Below are 16,340 nucleotides of genomic sequence, written 5' to 3'. Positions count from 1 at the left end.
GCCACCACCAGCAACCAATTTTCAACCACAACCAGTTCCCCACCAACAATTCCTGCCCAGACATACCTGTAAACATTTATTCAGTATTGAATTGTTGGAAGAAGATTCAAAAGAGCTTCTTGAAAATGAAATTGTTGAAGAGGTACAACAGGAAGCAGAGCTCTCCCTCCATGCCATGCATGGCCTACGTAGTTCTAATACCATGCAGGTAAAGGCCAGGTTACATCATCTCATGCTACTTGCTTTAGTTGATTCGGGCAGCACACATAATTTTATCAGTGAACCAGCCGCGCAACAATTGGGATTGGAAATTCAACAACAAAGGGGACTCTCAGTTTCAGTGGCCAATGGGGCCAAAATTGCTAGTGTGGGGTTATGTGCTAACACCCCTTTCACCATTGAGAGGCATTCCTTTCAGGTAGATTTACTAGTCATTCCATTGGCTGGATTTGATTTGGTGCTCGGGGTCAAATGGCTCCAGTTATTAGGACCGATATTATGGGACTTTCAGGCTCGGACTATGACATTTTCAGCACCACAGGGCCAGATTACATTACAAGGCATTGTGGCACAGGTCCCTAACGCACTTCACACTTTGCATATTCAACACACGGGTGATGATTAGTTAGCTCCTTTACTTACAACATTTGCGGATTTATTTAATAACCCTACAGGTCTACCACCAGTGCGTCATTGCGATCACCGCATTCGTTTAAAGTTGGGAACTGATCCAGTAGTGGTGCAGCCTTATCGTTACCCGCATATCCAGAAAAATGAAATAGAACGACAGTGCATGCATATGCTCGCTCAGGGTGTGATCCAACCCAGTCGATCTCCTTTCTCCTCACCAGTGTTACTTGTACGTAAAAAAGATAAATCTTGGAGATTTTGTGTCGACTATAGGCAACTCAACTTGCACACAGTTAAGGACAAGTTCCCCATTCCAGTCATGGACGAGTTGCTGGGTGAGTTACATGGTGCTACAATTTTTACCAAATTAGATTTGAAATCGGGCTATCATCAAATACGAGTTCACCAGGCGGATGTGGAGAAGACTGCCTTCCGCACACATCACGGTCATTTCGAGTTCCTCGTCATGCCCTTCGGTCTCTCCAATGCACCATCCACCTTTCAGGCCCTCATGAATGAGGTCTTTTCATCACTTATGCGCCACTATGTGTTAGTCTTTTTTTATGACATTTTGGTCTACAGCAAAAATTGGGAAGAACATCTCCACCACCTCCATCAGGTATTTACCATTCTACGTTCTCATCATTTGGTTTTAAATAAATCGAAATGTTCTATGGGTACATCTGAGGTGGCATATTTCGGCCACGTCATATCTGCTGTGGGTGTGAAAGTTGACCAGAGCAAGATACAGGCAGTCATAGATTGGCCGGTTCCCACCTCCACCACAGCATTAAAGGGATTTTTGGGCTTAGCGGGATATTATAGAAAATTTATCCAATCTTATGGCCAGATAGAAGCACCACTCAACAACCTGCTTTAAAAAAATGCCTTCCACTAGTCTTCTTCAGCAGAACAGGCCTTTAACCTGTTAAAGGAGGCCTTAGCCTCAGCGCCAGTCCTACAATTACCAGATTTTGAGGCAGAATTTGTGGTGGAATGTGATGCCTCCGGGGGAGGTATAGGGGCAGTGTTACAACAATTGGGACACCCCATTGCTTATTTCAGCCGTCAGTTGGGACAACACCACCATAAGTTAGCTGCATATGAGAGGCCAAGGTTGTCCAACATTGGTGACCTTATCTTTGGGGATGATCGTTCCTCATTCGTACAGATCATTGCAGCCTCAAGTATCTTCTTGAACAGTGCCTCACCACATCCCCACAGCAGCATTGGTTAACTAAACTGATGGGCTTCGATTTTACGGTTCATTATAAGCCAGGTAGTTCGAATTTGGCGGCTGATGCCTTATCACGTCGGGATATTTCCGCCACACAAATTTATGCTATCAATCACCCACGTGCACTGATATTAGATTCTATTCGTGAGGAAGTACATCAATATCCGGATCTCATGTCATTATATCATGATATTCAACAGGGGACAGCTGCTCCTCATTGGACGATTCAGGTTCGTCTCATTCTCTACAAAAACAGGATCTTTTTGCATAATACATCCCCACTTCTTCACACCATCCTGTCCTCTATCCATGATAGCACACATGAGGGTCGACAAAAAACATATTTCCGAATCAGTCGGGACTATTACTAGAAGGGCATGAAGAGCACAATTGCTGATTATGTAGCTACTTGTCAGATTTGTCAAAGAAACAAGGCCGGATCTTTAAGTCCGGCCAGCCTACTGCAACCTCTACAACTACCATCTCAAATCTGGTCTGATATTTCCATGGACTTCATTGCTGGACTTCCCATTTCATCAGGTAAATCGGTGATATTCGTCGTCGTTGATCAGTTTTCAAAATATGGGCACTTCCTTGCTTTGGCGCATCCATATACTGTTGCTCAGGTCGCTCAATTATTTATGAACAACATTGTCCGATTACATGAAATTCCCTCATCCATTATCAGTGACAGGGATGCCATTTTTACCAGTCTCTTTTGGAAGGAATTATTCTAATTACAGGGCACCCAATTGGCATTTTCGTCTGCCTATCATCCACAAACGGACGGCCAAACAGAGGCTGTCAATCGCACGATTGAAATGTATCTTCGTTGTTTTGTGGGGGACGCACCTAGAAGATGGGTGAAATGGCTTTCATGGGCAGAATTTTGCTATAACACATCTTACCACACAACACTAGGTACTACTCCTTTCAGGGTAGTTTATGGCAAAGATCCACCTCGTTTGTTACCATATGAACCGGGGGCATCCAAAGTCGTCACTTTGGACCAAGCATTAGCTGAACGAGACGCTATGCTCACTGAGGTACGTACACATCTGCAAGAGACCCAACACTCTATGAAACGCTTTTATGATAAGAAGCACCGGGAGGCATCTTATTGCCCTGGAGACTATGTGTGGTTAAAGCTTCAACACTACCGCCAGCTGTCCCTGACTACAGCCAAGCGCCATAAGCTGTCTCCAAAATATTATGGTCCATTTTCGATATTGGACCAAATTGGGCCCGTGGCATACCGCTTGCAGCTACCACCGGAAGCAAAGATCCACAATGTATTTCACGTCTCCCAATTGAAGCCCTTCCAGGGTGACTCGCCCCTACTGCACACTCCACTGCCACCACTATATTCCGGTTCAGGTAATATAAGCACGCCACATTCAAAGGGATTGGGAAATTCTAGTCCAGTGGGCAGATGCCGATCCCAGTGACACCACATGGGAGCTGTTATCAGCATTTCGACTTTTATATCTTTCCTTCGAGCTTGAGGACAAGCTCTTTCTCCAGGAGGGGGGTGATGTTATGGACTCTATAGCATCACGAGTTACCAACAGGCGTAGGAATTAATGAATGTGTTTTTCAATTTCCATGTAATTGTTTCTTGGTTTGGTTTTGTCTTTGGTTTGGGTTGGTTTAGCATTTATTGGTTTGAACCATTGACCCAAGAGGTCTTTAGGGTTTTGGACGTCCTCCACCCTATTTAAGGGGACGGCTAGAGTAATGAGAATTATCAATTGAGTTCACTTTAGTTAACGTAATTTAGATAAACAGGTCAAGAGCTCCTTCAAGCTCTCTTCCGTTTTCCCCCAATTCTCCTTTCCGAAATTCAATTCCCTTCAACCCCTCATTCCATCTCAATGTCAAGCAAGGTAATGGAAGGAAGAGAAGAGAGGAGGGTGACAAGATCCATGGCTCATGAGGATCCTAACAAAGTTCCCCCAACAAGGGTACAATACCTAGATGTAGATTTTTTATCATCGGGTGATCCTGCCCAATCTGCATCTGAGAAGCCTTCTATATTGAGGTGACCATGTTGTTTATATAACAATCCTCTTCCTGGAGCACTTTTTAAGTATCGTAGTATTCACTCCAACGCTTGCCAATGAGTAATTTGTGGTTTGTGCATGAATTGGCTTACCACGCTCACAACATATGATACATCTGGCCTGGTTACCGTGAGATAGATCAATTTTCCTACAAGTCTTTGATATTTGCTAGTGTCAACATCTTCTCCAGTTGTGGCACACAATTTTTCATTCACATCCATAGGTGTATCAACTGGTCTACAACCCTTCATTCCTGTTTCTTCAAGAAGATCCAAGACGTATTTTCTTTGAGACAATACTATTCCATGATTTGACTGAAGGACTTCTATACCCAGAAAATATTTGAGCTTACCCAAATCTTTAGTCTTGAACTCTTTACATATCATATTCTTCACTTCTTGTATACTATGAGCATCATTTCTAGTCAAGATAATATCATCAACATACACGGCCAATAATATCTTCCCTTTGATAGTATCTTTAACATATATTGAGTGATCAACTGAGCACCTATGTAAGCCAAGTCATAGAAGTGTTTGACTGAATTTATCAAACCAAGCTCGAGGGACTGTTTAAGCCCATATAAAGATTTCTTTAACCGGCATATGGACTCCCCCTCAACCACATATCCTGGTGGTTGGACCATATAAATTTTTTCGTGCATATCACCATTTAAAAATGTATTTTTTACATCGAGCTGATATAATGGCCAAGATGAGTTAGCAGCAATAGAGAGGATGATACATACCGAGTTCAATTTTTCAACTGAAGAGAAAGTCTCTTCATAATCTATCTCATAACACTGAGTATAACCTTTTGCAACCAGGCATACTTTAAGGCGAGCAACCGACCCATCTGGGTTGTGTTTCACCAAAAAAAACATCTACAACCAACCAATCTTTTCCCTTTTGGGAGCGATGCCAATGTTCATGTTTGATTTTCATATAATGCATGCATTTCTTCCTCCATAGCTGCCTTCCATCCTGGATGCCTCAGGGCCTCCTGATAGGATTCTGGTATGGAAATAGACGAAAGAGAAGCAAGAAATTGAACACTGTGAGAAGATAAGCGATGAGAAGACATAAAATTGGCAATTGGATGAGACGTAGTGCAAGAATGGGTTTCCTTTCGTAATGCAATAGGTCGAGTATCAAATTCAGACCCACACCTAGGAGGAGGAGAAAGACTTACCTCATGTGGATCGGACAACTCCACAGATGAGGGGACGGCCGATGCTTCAAGGGGTTGAGTAATATCTTCATGAAATGGCACAAGCGGGCATGGAGTGGTAGGAGGAAATGTAAATCCTGGAGGAGCCTCATGTAAGGAGTAGAAGGAAGTGTCTTCAAAGAAAGTCACATCCCGAGATGCTATCAACCTCCGAAGTGTAGGATTATAACAAATATATCATTTCTGACTTCAAGAATACCCCAAAAAAATTCACCTCAAAGACTGAGGATCAAGTTTACTTTTATGTGGTGAAGTATCATGGACAAAACATGTGCAACCAAATACTTTGAGAGGAAGAAAAAATGGATCTTCACCATGAAACAAAATAGAATACGAAGTTTGATTTCGAAGTACTGATGAAGGTAACCTATTGATGAGAAAACATGCTGTAAGAATATCATGAGGCCAATAAAGTAGGGTACCTTCATGGAGTAGAGGAGGCCCTGAGCAACTTCAAGGAGGTGACGATTATTTCTTTCAGCAACACCATTTTGTTGAAGGGTATAGGCACATAATGTTTGATGAAGAAACCCATTACCCTCACAAAACTATTTAAACTCATTAGACAAATATTCCTTAGCATTATTGGATCTAAGGATTTGATTTTTTTTCCAAATTGCGTTAGAACCATTGCATGAAAGTTTATAAAAATAGAAAGAATTTTTTACTGTTCTTTAAACAAAAACAACCAAGTCACTCGGGTAAAATCGTCCACAAAAGTAACAAAATATTGATCCCGAGAAATGTTAGAGACCTTTAAAGGGCCCCATATATCAGAATGTATTAATGCAAACAGAGCAGTACTAGTAGTTGTAAGACGAGGAGAATATGTACTCCTAACATGCTTACTTAATTGATATGCTTCACAATTAAAATTAGACAAAAATTTAAGAGATGGAACTAAAGAACGAAGTGAGGAGGTAGATGGATGACCAAGTCGGTTGTGCTACAGTTGAGTCTCGGATGTAGTGGATGAAATAGCAGCTACTAGTGGAAGAGTAAAATAGTATAAACCCCCTTTTTCATGACCGCCACCAATAACCTATTATTTGTTAGATCCTAAAATATACACAAAGATGGTGAGAAGGTGACATAACAATTCAATTGTTTGGTTAATTGACTAATGGAGAGAAAATTTAACGAAAATTGAGGAACAAATAACACATCTTGGAGTGGAATAGACGCAGTAAGAGAGGAGGAACTTGCCAAGCACCTTGGTTTGGGAACCATTAGAAATAGTGACCAATTTATGAAGAAGACATGAAGACAATGAATGAAGTATATGTTTATTACCTGACAAGTGTTCGGAAGCCCCGGAGTCAATGATCCAAGAGGAAGGGGTTGAAGCGGAAGAAAGCATAGCTAAGGCAATGGTAATGGCAACAGTAGGGCCTAGTGGAGTAGAGGACTGATCCAATAAGGATTTGAGCTTCTGAATTACAGCATAGTCTTCCGCAAAGATAGTCACATTCCCGAAGTCAGAATCAGTCCTATCCTCCTTTTTCTCAACATTAGCTGAGGTTGGATTGGTTGTCACTCAATCAGGCTTACCATGGAGTTTCCAGCATGAATCCACAAGGTGGTTCTGACCACCACAGTAAGTGCACAATCGAGGCTCACTGCGGGAATGGGTCGTACCCGTTCGACCACCTCTATTAAGGCCTCCTCTTGTATTTCTACCACGTTCTCAAAATGGGGATGAGGTACCCCGATTACCAGAGAACATAGCTGATGGAGCATCAATCAGAGAAGGAGGAGATGGATCAGAAATCCGTAACAATGTAGCACTGATGTCATCAAAAGAGGGAAGGGCAGAGGAACTAAGAAGTTAAGTCTTAGCCATCTCTAGATACGACTTAATATTGGTAAGGCAAATAGCCGCTGCCAGGGCGTCATAATTTTTTTCTTGGACATCAATGTCAGTAGAGTATGGTTGAGCAATTTTCCATTCTTGGAGAAGGCCACGAAACCGGGCCAGAAACTCATGAATATTATCTCCTTGTTCAGTAGCCAACATACTTTTGAAAACATCATATACTCTTTGCAAGGAGGCGGTACTAGAATAGAGCTTAGCACATGTGTCTCAAATATCCTTGGAAGTTTCCAAGTGGACCACATTGTTAGCAACATGCTCTTCCATGCTATTGATAAGCCAACTGATAACCATGTTGTCATTTTTTACCCTTTTATGGTAGACTTCATCTTCTTCATCAATCAGAAGAGGGATTTTGATAACATGACTGAGAAGGTCACGAGTAATGAGAACCCTCCGTATCGATTGTGACCAGCTGAGGTAATTGGAAAAACCTCTTAGGGGGTTAGTCAACAAACATAAAATTTGATCTTCATCTTCATCTTCATTTCATGCATCTACATGAACTTCATATTCGAAATGGGTGTTAGTGTGGACAAGTTCATGTCCACTGGAAAACAATTTCTAGTGTTAGTGCCCCCAAATGAGGAAAACGCAGAAAATAAGAGAACTAGTAACTTGTAAAGTATACTTAATTAAAATATAATACTTAAACATTAAATTAGGTAAAATAAACATTATTACTACACGAATAACTAATTTAATGTATAACTAAAATATATTAATGTACTAATTAATTTAATTATATATTATATTAGTTAAAGATTACTATTTATTGTGCATTAATACAGTAATTTCATGAGTCAATTAACTGTGCACATGATTAATCATAAAAAATAAATAAATAACATTAAAAATAACATAAACGAATATAATACATTTAGTTATTAATTTATTGATAATATATGGTGTTCTTTAACATAAAAAAGTCATGATTAAACAGGAAAAATCTATCAAATACTAACTTTAACACACTATATATTTTTACATATTATTAATTAAAAATATTTTTCCATTAAATTTAAAACCATTGATTTTATTAATTATAAAAATGAGTTAATTAATCCAAGTGCTTGAGTTAACCATATTTGTAGTTATAACTAAAGTTATGTGATTATTACCAGCACTTTTCAATAGGAATGTCCCTAGATATTATAACTTAAGAAAAGTAAAAAACTTCCTGATTCCTTAAGCTTCATTTCCTCACTGTATCAAGTGAGATTGAACAAGTTGAGCCAATTACAGTCAGTAGCAAACACAAGAAAATCCAGCTGATGGAATTCAGATTATACAAGAGTAATGATGCCATTAATTCTAGAACAACCAGTCATAGTGTTATGGTTCTAGGTTAAGTACTTATGCCTTCTACTCCTAACAGCCCGGTCTTTTGGGATGTATTGGCTAGGTTGTTAACATTTGGAATCAGAGCAGGCGCTACGTCCCGCGTTCGAGTCCCCGCGCGCGCAAGAGGACCGTACACCCATGGCATTGGGCCGTAAGGGATTATGGGATCCTGACCTGGCTCTCGTTTTGTTAGTGCCGCCGTGGTCGTCAGCTCAGGCGGGCGGGGTGTACTGTTATGGTCCTGGGTTTAGTACCTATGCCTTCCGCTCCTAACAAGCCTGTCTTTTGAGATGTATTAGCTAAGTTCTTAACACATAGCTACAGAAATAATTTTTTGTCAATATTGGTAGCCTACATGAAAGCCCAAAAGACTAAGACAAAGACAAATTACAAACAGTTCCTGTGAACAAACAAATGTACTGTGATAGCTCCCTTGAATCCAAATATACTGTTTTACTTGTAAAAATCGAAATCTGTGTCGGGCTTCTTCACGTTTGTTCTGTAGCCTTTCTCAAAATCCTAGGGAAGAATTACGTAACGGTTCTTCCGGACTGCATGCATTCCCGCTTCTTGACAGATTGCTGCAATTTGCAGACATTTTACAAGAGCAACAAAATATATGTTAAACCATCAAGAAATCTGAAGAGCTACCAAAGTTCAAAAGTAATAATAAATACACTTACCTCCGCAACACTGATTTTTTCAGGTCGAGAAACGTAGTCTTCTAAATCAACTTCATCACCCAAGTTCATTTTAGCAGTGCAGACCTGTTGTCAAAACACATACAACAGATAAATAAATAATAAATGATTAAAAATGCAAGAATTTAGTACAACAAAATTTAACACCAGAATCACCACAAAAAATGTGCAAACAACTTCTTTCCTAGCAAGTTGGGAATGGTAAACATGAAACTGATATTTTGCTAGGCCAAGAGCCAACTGAAACAACTGTACTTTTAATAAGGAACCAACTAAAGATATGTGATTCTCACTAACACTTTGCCGGCGGCTATAAACAAAAGACTAAACAGTTATAACTACAAATTTTAAAGATATGTGCTTGAGTTATAACTAAAGATATGTGATTATCACCAACACTTTGCCAACGGCTATAAACAAAAAGAGAATTTTGACCTGCTTGACCAAGAGATCGAGCATTTTGCTGTCATCTTCGAAGGTCCAAATGTCATATGGTCGAGCAGTTGGTTGTCTTCTTACAATCATGTATAATCTAAATCCGAGATGGTCCTCATGGAAAAAACTTTATCAGACAACCTTTACCCGTCACGGAAACCCAAACCATAAAAAATAGAATACCATGTGGTGGATATGTATAACACCCGAATCTCCTCACCACATGGTAAAAATATTCCAGAGCACTTAAAAAATTCTCAACAACATTCTAAAACATTTCAAAATTAATCAAACTATTTTCACTACTGCATATGCACGAAACAATGCAAAAACATATACATCAAGTCCAAATTCACCGAACACCCCTAGTAGAGCCCCATATGACTTCGTAGTCACTACGAACTGTACCTCGTCAGTGATGGGGGTCGGGTTTCGTTGGCTAATGGATGCTTGTGTAGGCGACTCAGCCTTGTTTGAATTGGACTAAAAAAACCCCTAATAAAACCTAAACCCTAAACCATCAAACCCTAAAGTCCCTAAACCCTAAACCCTATCACCTACTAAACCCTAAACCCAAAACACTAATTCCAAAACTTAATACCCTAAACCCTAGACCCCCTAAACCTTCAAAGCCCTAAGCCCTAAACCCAAAAAAACCTAGACCTTAAAAACACAAAACCCCCAAAACCTTAAAAACCCTAAACCCCCTAAACCTTAAAAACCCTAATCCCTAAAAATACCATAAATCCTTAACCATAAACCCTAAACCCTAATTACAGGTCCCTTAAATACCGAGCACCAAACCCTAAAAATAAACCCTAACTCGAATCAAGAATTTAGACCCTAAACCGTAACCCTAAATCCCACAATTATGCACAAATAACCCCCCAATTAGGCACTGAAACTAAAAAAATTAGGGTTTAGTCATACCTTTTAATGTTTGGGGATAACCGAAGCTGAAGGGTGAAATCGAAGCCAAATGGGGAAATTGATGCCTAATCGAAGTAGAAATTAAGCAATCGATGCCCAAATGTCAAAATCGAAGAAAATCGAACGAAATCGGAAGGTATTTTGGGAGAAAAGAGAATAGCAAGAAAGAGAAGGGAGTGGTAGGTTGAAAGGGAGAAGAGAGGGAGGAGAGAGAAGAAAGGGAGTCCGAGAGGGAGAAGTGAGAAAAAAACGGAGAGCGAGTCCGAGAGAAGAGAGGGAGGCACGGATACGAGAGAGGGCGAGTCCGAGAGAAGACTGAGAGATGGAGGCCGGAGAAGAGAGGGAGCAGAGACGTCGGGGGCGCAGGGAGACGAGAGAGGGGATGCGGGAGAGAGGGAGAAAAAAATGAAAATGAGAAGAGAGCAAGAGAGGGGCCTTCAAGGAGAGGGGGAAAAAATAAACATCGAGGGTTTGAACCCTTGTGTTTCCTTCATCCGGATGATTGGCAAAAAGGGTCGGAAACCAAATTCCATTTTTTATAATGTGGAGATGATGTTCCGCTTCATCTCTAGCATCCAGATGACATGAAGTCTGGCGCTCCACTAACGACGTAAAATGATGAATGGCATAATGCGGCTGATCTTCATCTTACCCTTCAAGTTGACTAACCCCCCTTAGTGGAATTGTAGTAATTCGGAGTATGTCACTCTTATTACTCGTATGTCCACTCTCCATGTTGACGCAAATCAACTAGTAAGGTCAATTGTCAAAGGGGCTCAAATAAAAATTACACAACGTAATTTGAAGCACTCGTAGGCCAAATTGGCCACCAAAACTATGTAGAGAATATTTTCACGAGAATAAACACTAAATCATGAAAAAATTGGTGTTTTTGTCAAGTGATAACAAGAACCAACCACTACTCAACTTCTCTTATATTTATAAAAAAAAAATATAGAGAAGTGAATAGATGCAACTCTTATCCTTAATCTAAACTCAACCACAAAACCGAGAGCAACTTTAGACAAGGCCTTTCTTGGCAAACCGAGAGCAATTTCTTGGCAAAATAAATTCCAACTCATGGGAATACTTCAACACAAAAAAAGATTCAATTGTTGAAGTTCAAACACAAAAACTAATAGGGATAAATGAGTGTTGGAATTTCATCAAACATATAACAGCCATCCAACAACATAACACACTTCCATGAATAACGTTAGACTATAGAATTGACAGCAACATATGTTGGAATCCCATATCAACAATGTGTGATTCCTGTTACATAAAGGTAACTAAATCCAAATAACAAACCGAAAAAAGCAACCGTTGATCAATCATGTAATTTTGCTACAAGATGATCAAGACTACAATATCCTTTTAGTCATACAAGTTAGATCTTCACAATGTTTATGAAGATTATCTTGCCTTTACATGAATGAAGAATTCAAGAAGAGAAAAAAAATTGAAACCGTAAAGAGAGAATATGCAAAAAAAAAAAAAAAAAACAGATTTTACCTATCTCTTCATGGCAGAACTCCTTCTTTTATACACAATTTTTTGAATGAATGACATAACTACTTTCATTCTACTGCTATATGTTGATGACATGTTGATAGCAGGTGCTTGCAATAGGAAATAGATAAGTTGAAAGGGAGTTGTCCAAGAAGTTTGCAATGAATGATTTGGGTACTGCAAAACAAATCATTGGGATGAGGATTATTAGGGACATTGATGTCTTTAAATTGTCACAAGAAGAATATGTGAAGAAGATGCTGAGCAAATTCAACATAAATGATGCAAAACTAGGGAGTATTCCTTTGACTAGTCACTTTAGGCTATTTAAGGAGCAGTCACCTTCTATAGAGCATGAGCGAACATACATGGCCAATGTGCCTTATGCTTTTGCTATTGGCAGTCTCATGTATGATATGGTGTGCACTAAACCAGATATATCTCATGCAGCGGGAGGGTTGAGCAAATATATGAGTAATCCGGGTAAACAACATTGGGAAGCAGTGAAGTGGATTCTTAGATATTTGAGAGGCATTGCAAACTCAGCCTTATGTTCTAGAAAGTCAAATTTGGGATTATAGGGTTATATAGATGCTGATATGGCTAGAGACATTGATGGCAGGAAGAGTATCATTGGATATGTATACACATTGGGTTGCAACCGAGAGAAGTTAGAGATAAACAACACATGTAAGTGCGGGTGATCTCTCTCATAAACTATTTCACCTTCATAGTGAATTACTGCAACGACGAAAGACAAGACGTAGTCTCACCTTGAGGCGAACCTGTATAAATGTTGTTTGTTATCGTGTTTGCTTTTCCTTTCTTCCTCGATTATTATTATTGCTTTCGTTAGTTTGGAATTAGGGCGTTTAGTTCCTAACACATTGTACCTTAAACTAGGCATGACCTCTGTACATTAAGTTTGCATAAAATTATTTATACACTCTGCATAAAATTATTCATAATTATGCATAAAATTTATTTAATAATCAAACACAAAAACATCATTGAAGTATTAATATCAATTTGCAATCTCCCAAATAAAAATTATATATCTAGTATAAATTTATAAACTCTAGCTCTTTCTCTTCGTGCTAAGGAAACAATATAAGAAGTGCCCATTCGCATGAGCAAAATCTCCATCTATGACAAAAACAAAAGAATAAAACTTATTATTGTCTGATAAAAAAAATACTCTTCCAGTAATAATTATTTAAATCTAGTGAAAAATATTAAAATTACCGAGATGAGAAAAAGATGAAAAATCAAGTAACTGGTAGCATTATCTCCACAATCTCCTTCTCAGGCTATAATCATAAAATAAAATTTTAATAAATAAAACTAAAAATATACTAAAAAATATCATAAAAATAATTATTTAAAATTAGTTCACCTTCTGATTTTTCTTCACATCGTGAAGAGCCCGAACCCAATCACTTTCACAAATCAAAGCTTGAACTGTATTTGGTGCCAAGGAAGAACGATATGGATCTATTACTCTAGCACTCTAGCACCAACACTAAAGGTAGACTCCGAAGCTATGGTGGATATGGGAATTATAAGGATGTCTAATGTCATTTTAGATAATATCCAAAATTTCAAATTATTCACTTTCCACCATTCTAAAACATCAAAATCATTTTGTGAAGTTTTCTCACAAATATACACATCTTCTTCAAGATAATTTTCCAATTCTGACCTTAATAAATTTACTACTTCCATTTTTTTCACATAAGTCATTAACTTTGACCAACCTGAACTTGATGAAGAATGTAATCTATGACTTGTGGAAACACCCTAGAGTACTTGAAACAATCCCTTCATTAATAATCTCCACATTATATATGGATACCTATTCATCATAAATCTCATATAAGGTCTATCGCACTAAGTTTATATTCATTGTAGCTTCCTTATCAGAATATATCTCTGGAAAACACATTTCGATCAACCTTAATTTGATCCAAAATTGAAGCAACAACTATCAACAAATTGCATTCACCCCAGTACTTCTAAAATTTCTCTTTCATTCTATGAACCATTGTCATAATGAAAACATTTTAATTTGTAAAATGAAAATTTAGAACTTCTTTTACCTTATATACCTCACTAAGGTACAAATTAGAATTAGGGTAGACACTCCCAAAAATTATATTAGTGACTACATTAAAAACTTTTAGAATCTCACACACCATTTCAACCTTTTCTCATTTATCAAGACTTGGCAAACAATCATAAGTTGGTTCTCTATCTTGAAATCTAGAAAATACATCTTGGAATTTTAATACAGAAGATAACATGTCATAACTGGAGTTCCAACAAGTTGGACAATCAATAACCAACCTCTTCTCACCTAGTTGTAGTTGTTGTACAATTTCACAAAAAGTGTGAAGTCTAACCTCGAACAGATTTATGAATTTGAAACTCTCACGCACATTCTCAGTGATATCCTTAATCTGAACAAGACTAGCTTGGACTAATAAGTTCAAAATATGAACACAACAACGCACATTAAATGACTTCCCACCATAAACCGATTTGTTTTTCTTGAAAAATCCTCTTTCAAAACTCTAAGATAAACATCATTATCTGCAGGATTCTCAATTGAGATAATGCTTTATATTTTTAATTTCCCTATCTTTCAAACACTTGTAAATAATATTTGTTATGTCAACATCACGACGATGAGGAGGAACATGCACAATCTCAAGACTCGATTTTTTAGCTTCCAATTACTGTCAATAAAATCCCAGTAATAACCATGTATTCAATCTTTTGATTTTGGGACTTCAAAATATCTATGATAAGACTAATCTTGTTAATCTCTTTTAATAAAAATTTCAATTTCTTTTTCTCAGCCTCGTACACCTCCATACACTCCTTAATGGTCTTATAGGATATTTTTCATAATTCACATTTTTCATCATCATTAAAAAACTAAATCTCTCCTCGTCTACTATTAGGAATAGATAGCTCGTGCAAAAAAAATCCAATGAGCATTCTCATTTTAGCCTCCAAATTTCATCAAAGGAATTCCATATTGGAGTCTGATCAAATTTAAACCCCAATGAAAGTTTATGATTTTTTATTTTCTCATTACCCCTTTTCTACTAGGACAACATTTCAAATATCGACTCATATGTGTGGTTATTCCACTATGAATAATTCTCAAATTGGTTTTATAATGAACACATTGAACCTTTTTTGTACCATCTATAAGTGAGACTTCTTTGAATTCAACCACACATGAGACTTTTCTTTGTCTTTTTGAACTACGGATAAAATCACCTTCTTCCTCATTTAGGGTACCTTCATCTAGGCTCACTTCTGTTACATTAGTAGTTCTAGAGGGATACGACTCTGGTGGAGTTGAGTCATTATCTATGGTCACACTAGAACTAGTGTTAACAACTGATGTCAATTGAGCAGGAGGTGTTGACATTTTTATTTCTACAAAAAAAAATTACAAATTAAAAACATAAAGAAAAAAAACAATCCAAACAACAAAGATAAATCCAAACAAACCAGGATTAAGCCCCAATTGAACCGAATAGATACAAAAAAAAACGATCAATACTGAAAATTGCTAGTTATTCTTCCTAGTTTAAATTCCTAAGTGCACACTATCCTAAATTTTGATTCTTGATCACTAAAATGAGGATCCTCTTAAAAAGTTAGTCAATACCTTCAAGTGAGTGGTAATGCGAGTAGTAATTCAACTTCGAAGCTTCAATTGGCAAATTCAAGCAAACTAAAACTTCCTCCTTCCGCCACCTCGACCCCAATATCTCCAAGGATAAAACACCACCACCAAAACAAAAAATCCCATAAGTTCCCTGCATTTCTTCCAATAAACCAACTTATTGACAAACCATGTACTCTCCCAAAAAAAAAAAAATGCAGTTAATAAATCAGTAGCCTCAACACCTCCTCTCCATGGGGACCAAGACATTTCGGGCAAAGATAATCATGCACACTGTTTACATATCAGACTGTGTTAAATAGTGTGCATTTAACCCATCATGCACACTGTTTACATATCAGACTGTGTTAAACAAAGCGCATTTAACCTTTCAAGCACACTGTTTACATATCAGACTGTGTTAAACAAAGCGCATTTAACCCATCATGCACACTGTTTACACATCAGATTGTGTTAAACAGTGTGCATTTAACCCATCATGCACACTTTTTACATATTGGACATGTAGATCATTCTACATGTGCAAAACAGTCATATCAAACAGTTAGTCTAGTATTGAAGAAAAAAATATTAACAACAGAAAAGAAAATCAAGTATTGGCTAAAATAAATGAAACACTATTTGATCCCACGACCAATATATGCAAGCCTAAGTTCAAACAAATACAGTTATATGTCGC

Source organism: Aristolochia californica, unplaced genomic scaffold (assembly GCF_029961685.1).
Source record: "Aristolochia californica isolate CCGP_79_NKW_82.1479 unplaced genomic scaffold, dmAriCali1.0.hap1 SCAF_14, whole genome shotgun sequence".
NCBI lineage: Eukaryota > Viridiplantae > Streptophyta > Magnoliopsida > Piperales > Aristolochiaceae > Aristolochia > Aristolochia californica.
The sequence above is the reverse complement of the archived record's forward strand: the minus strand, read 5'-3'. Positions refer to the sequence as shown.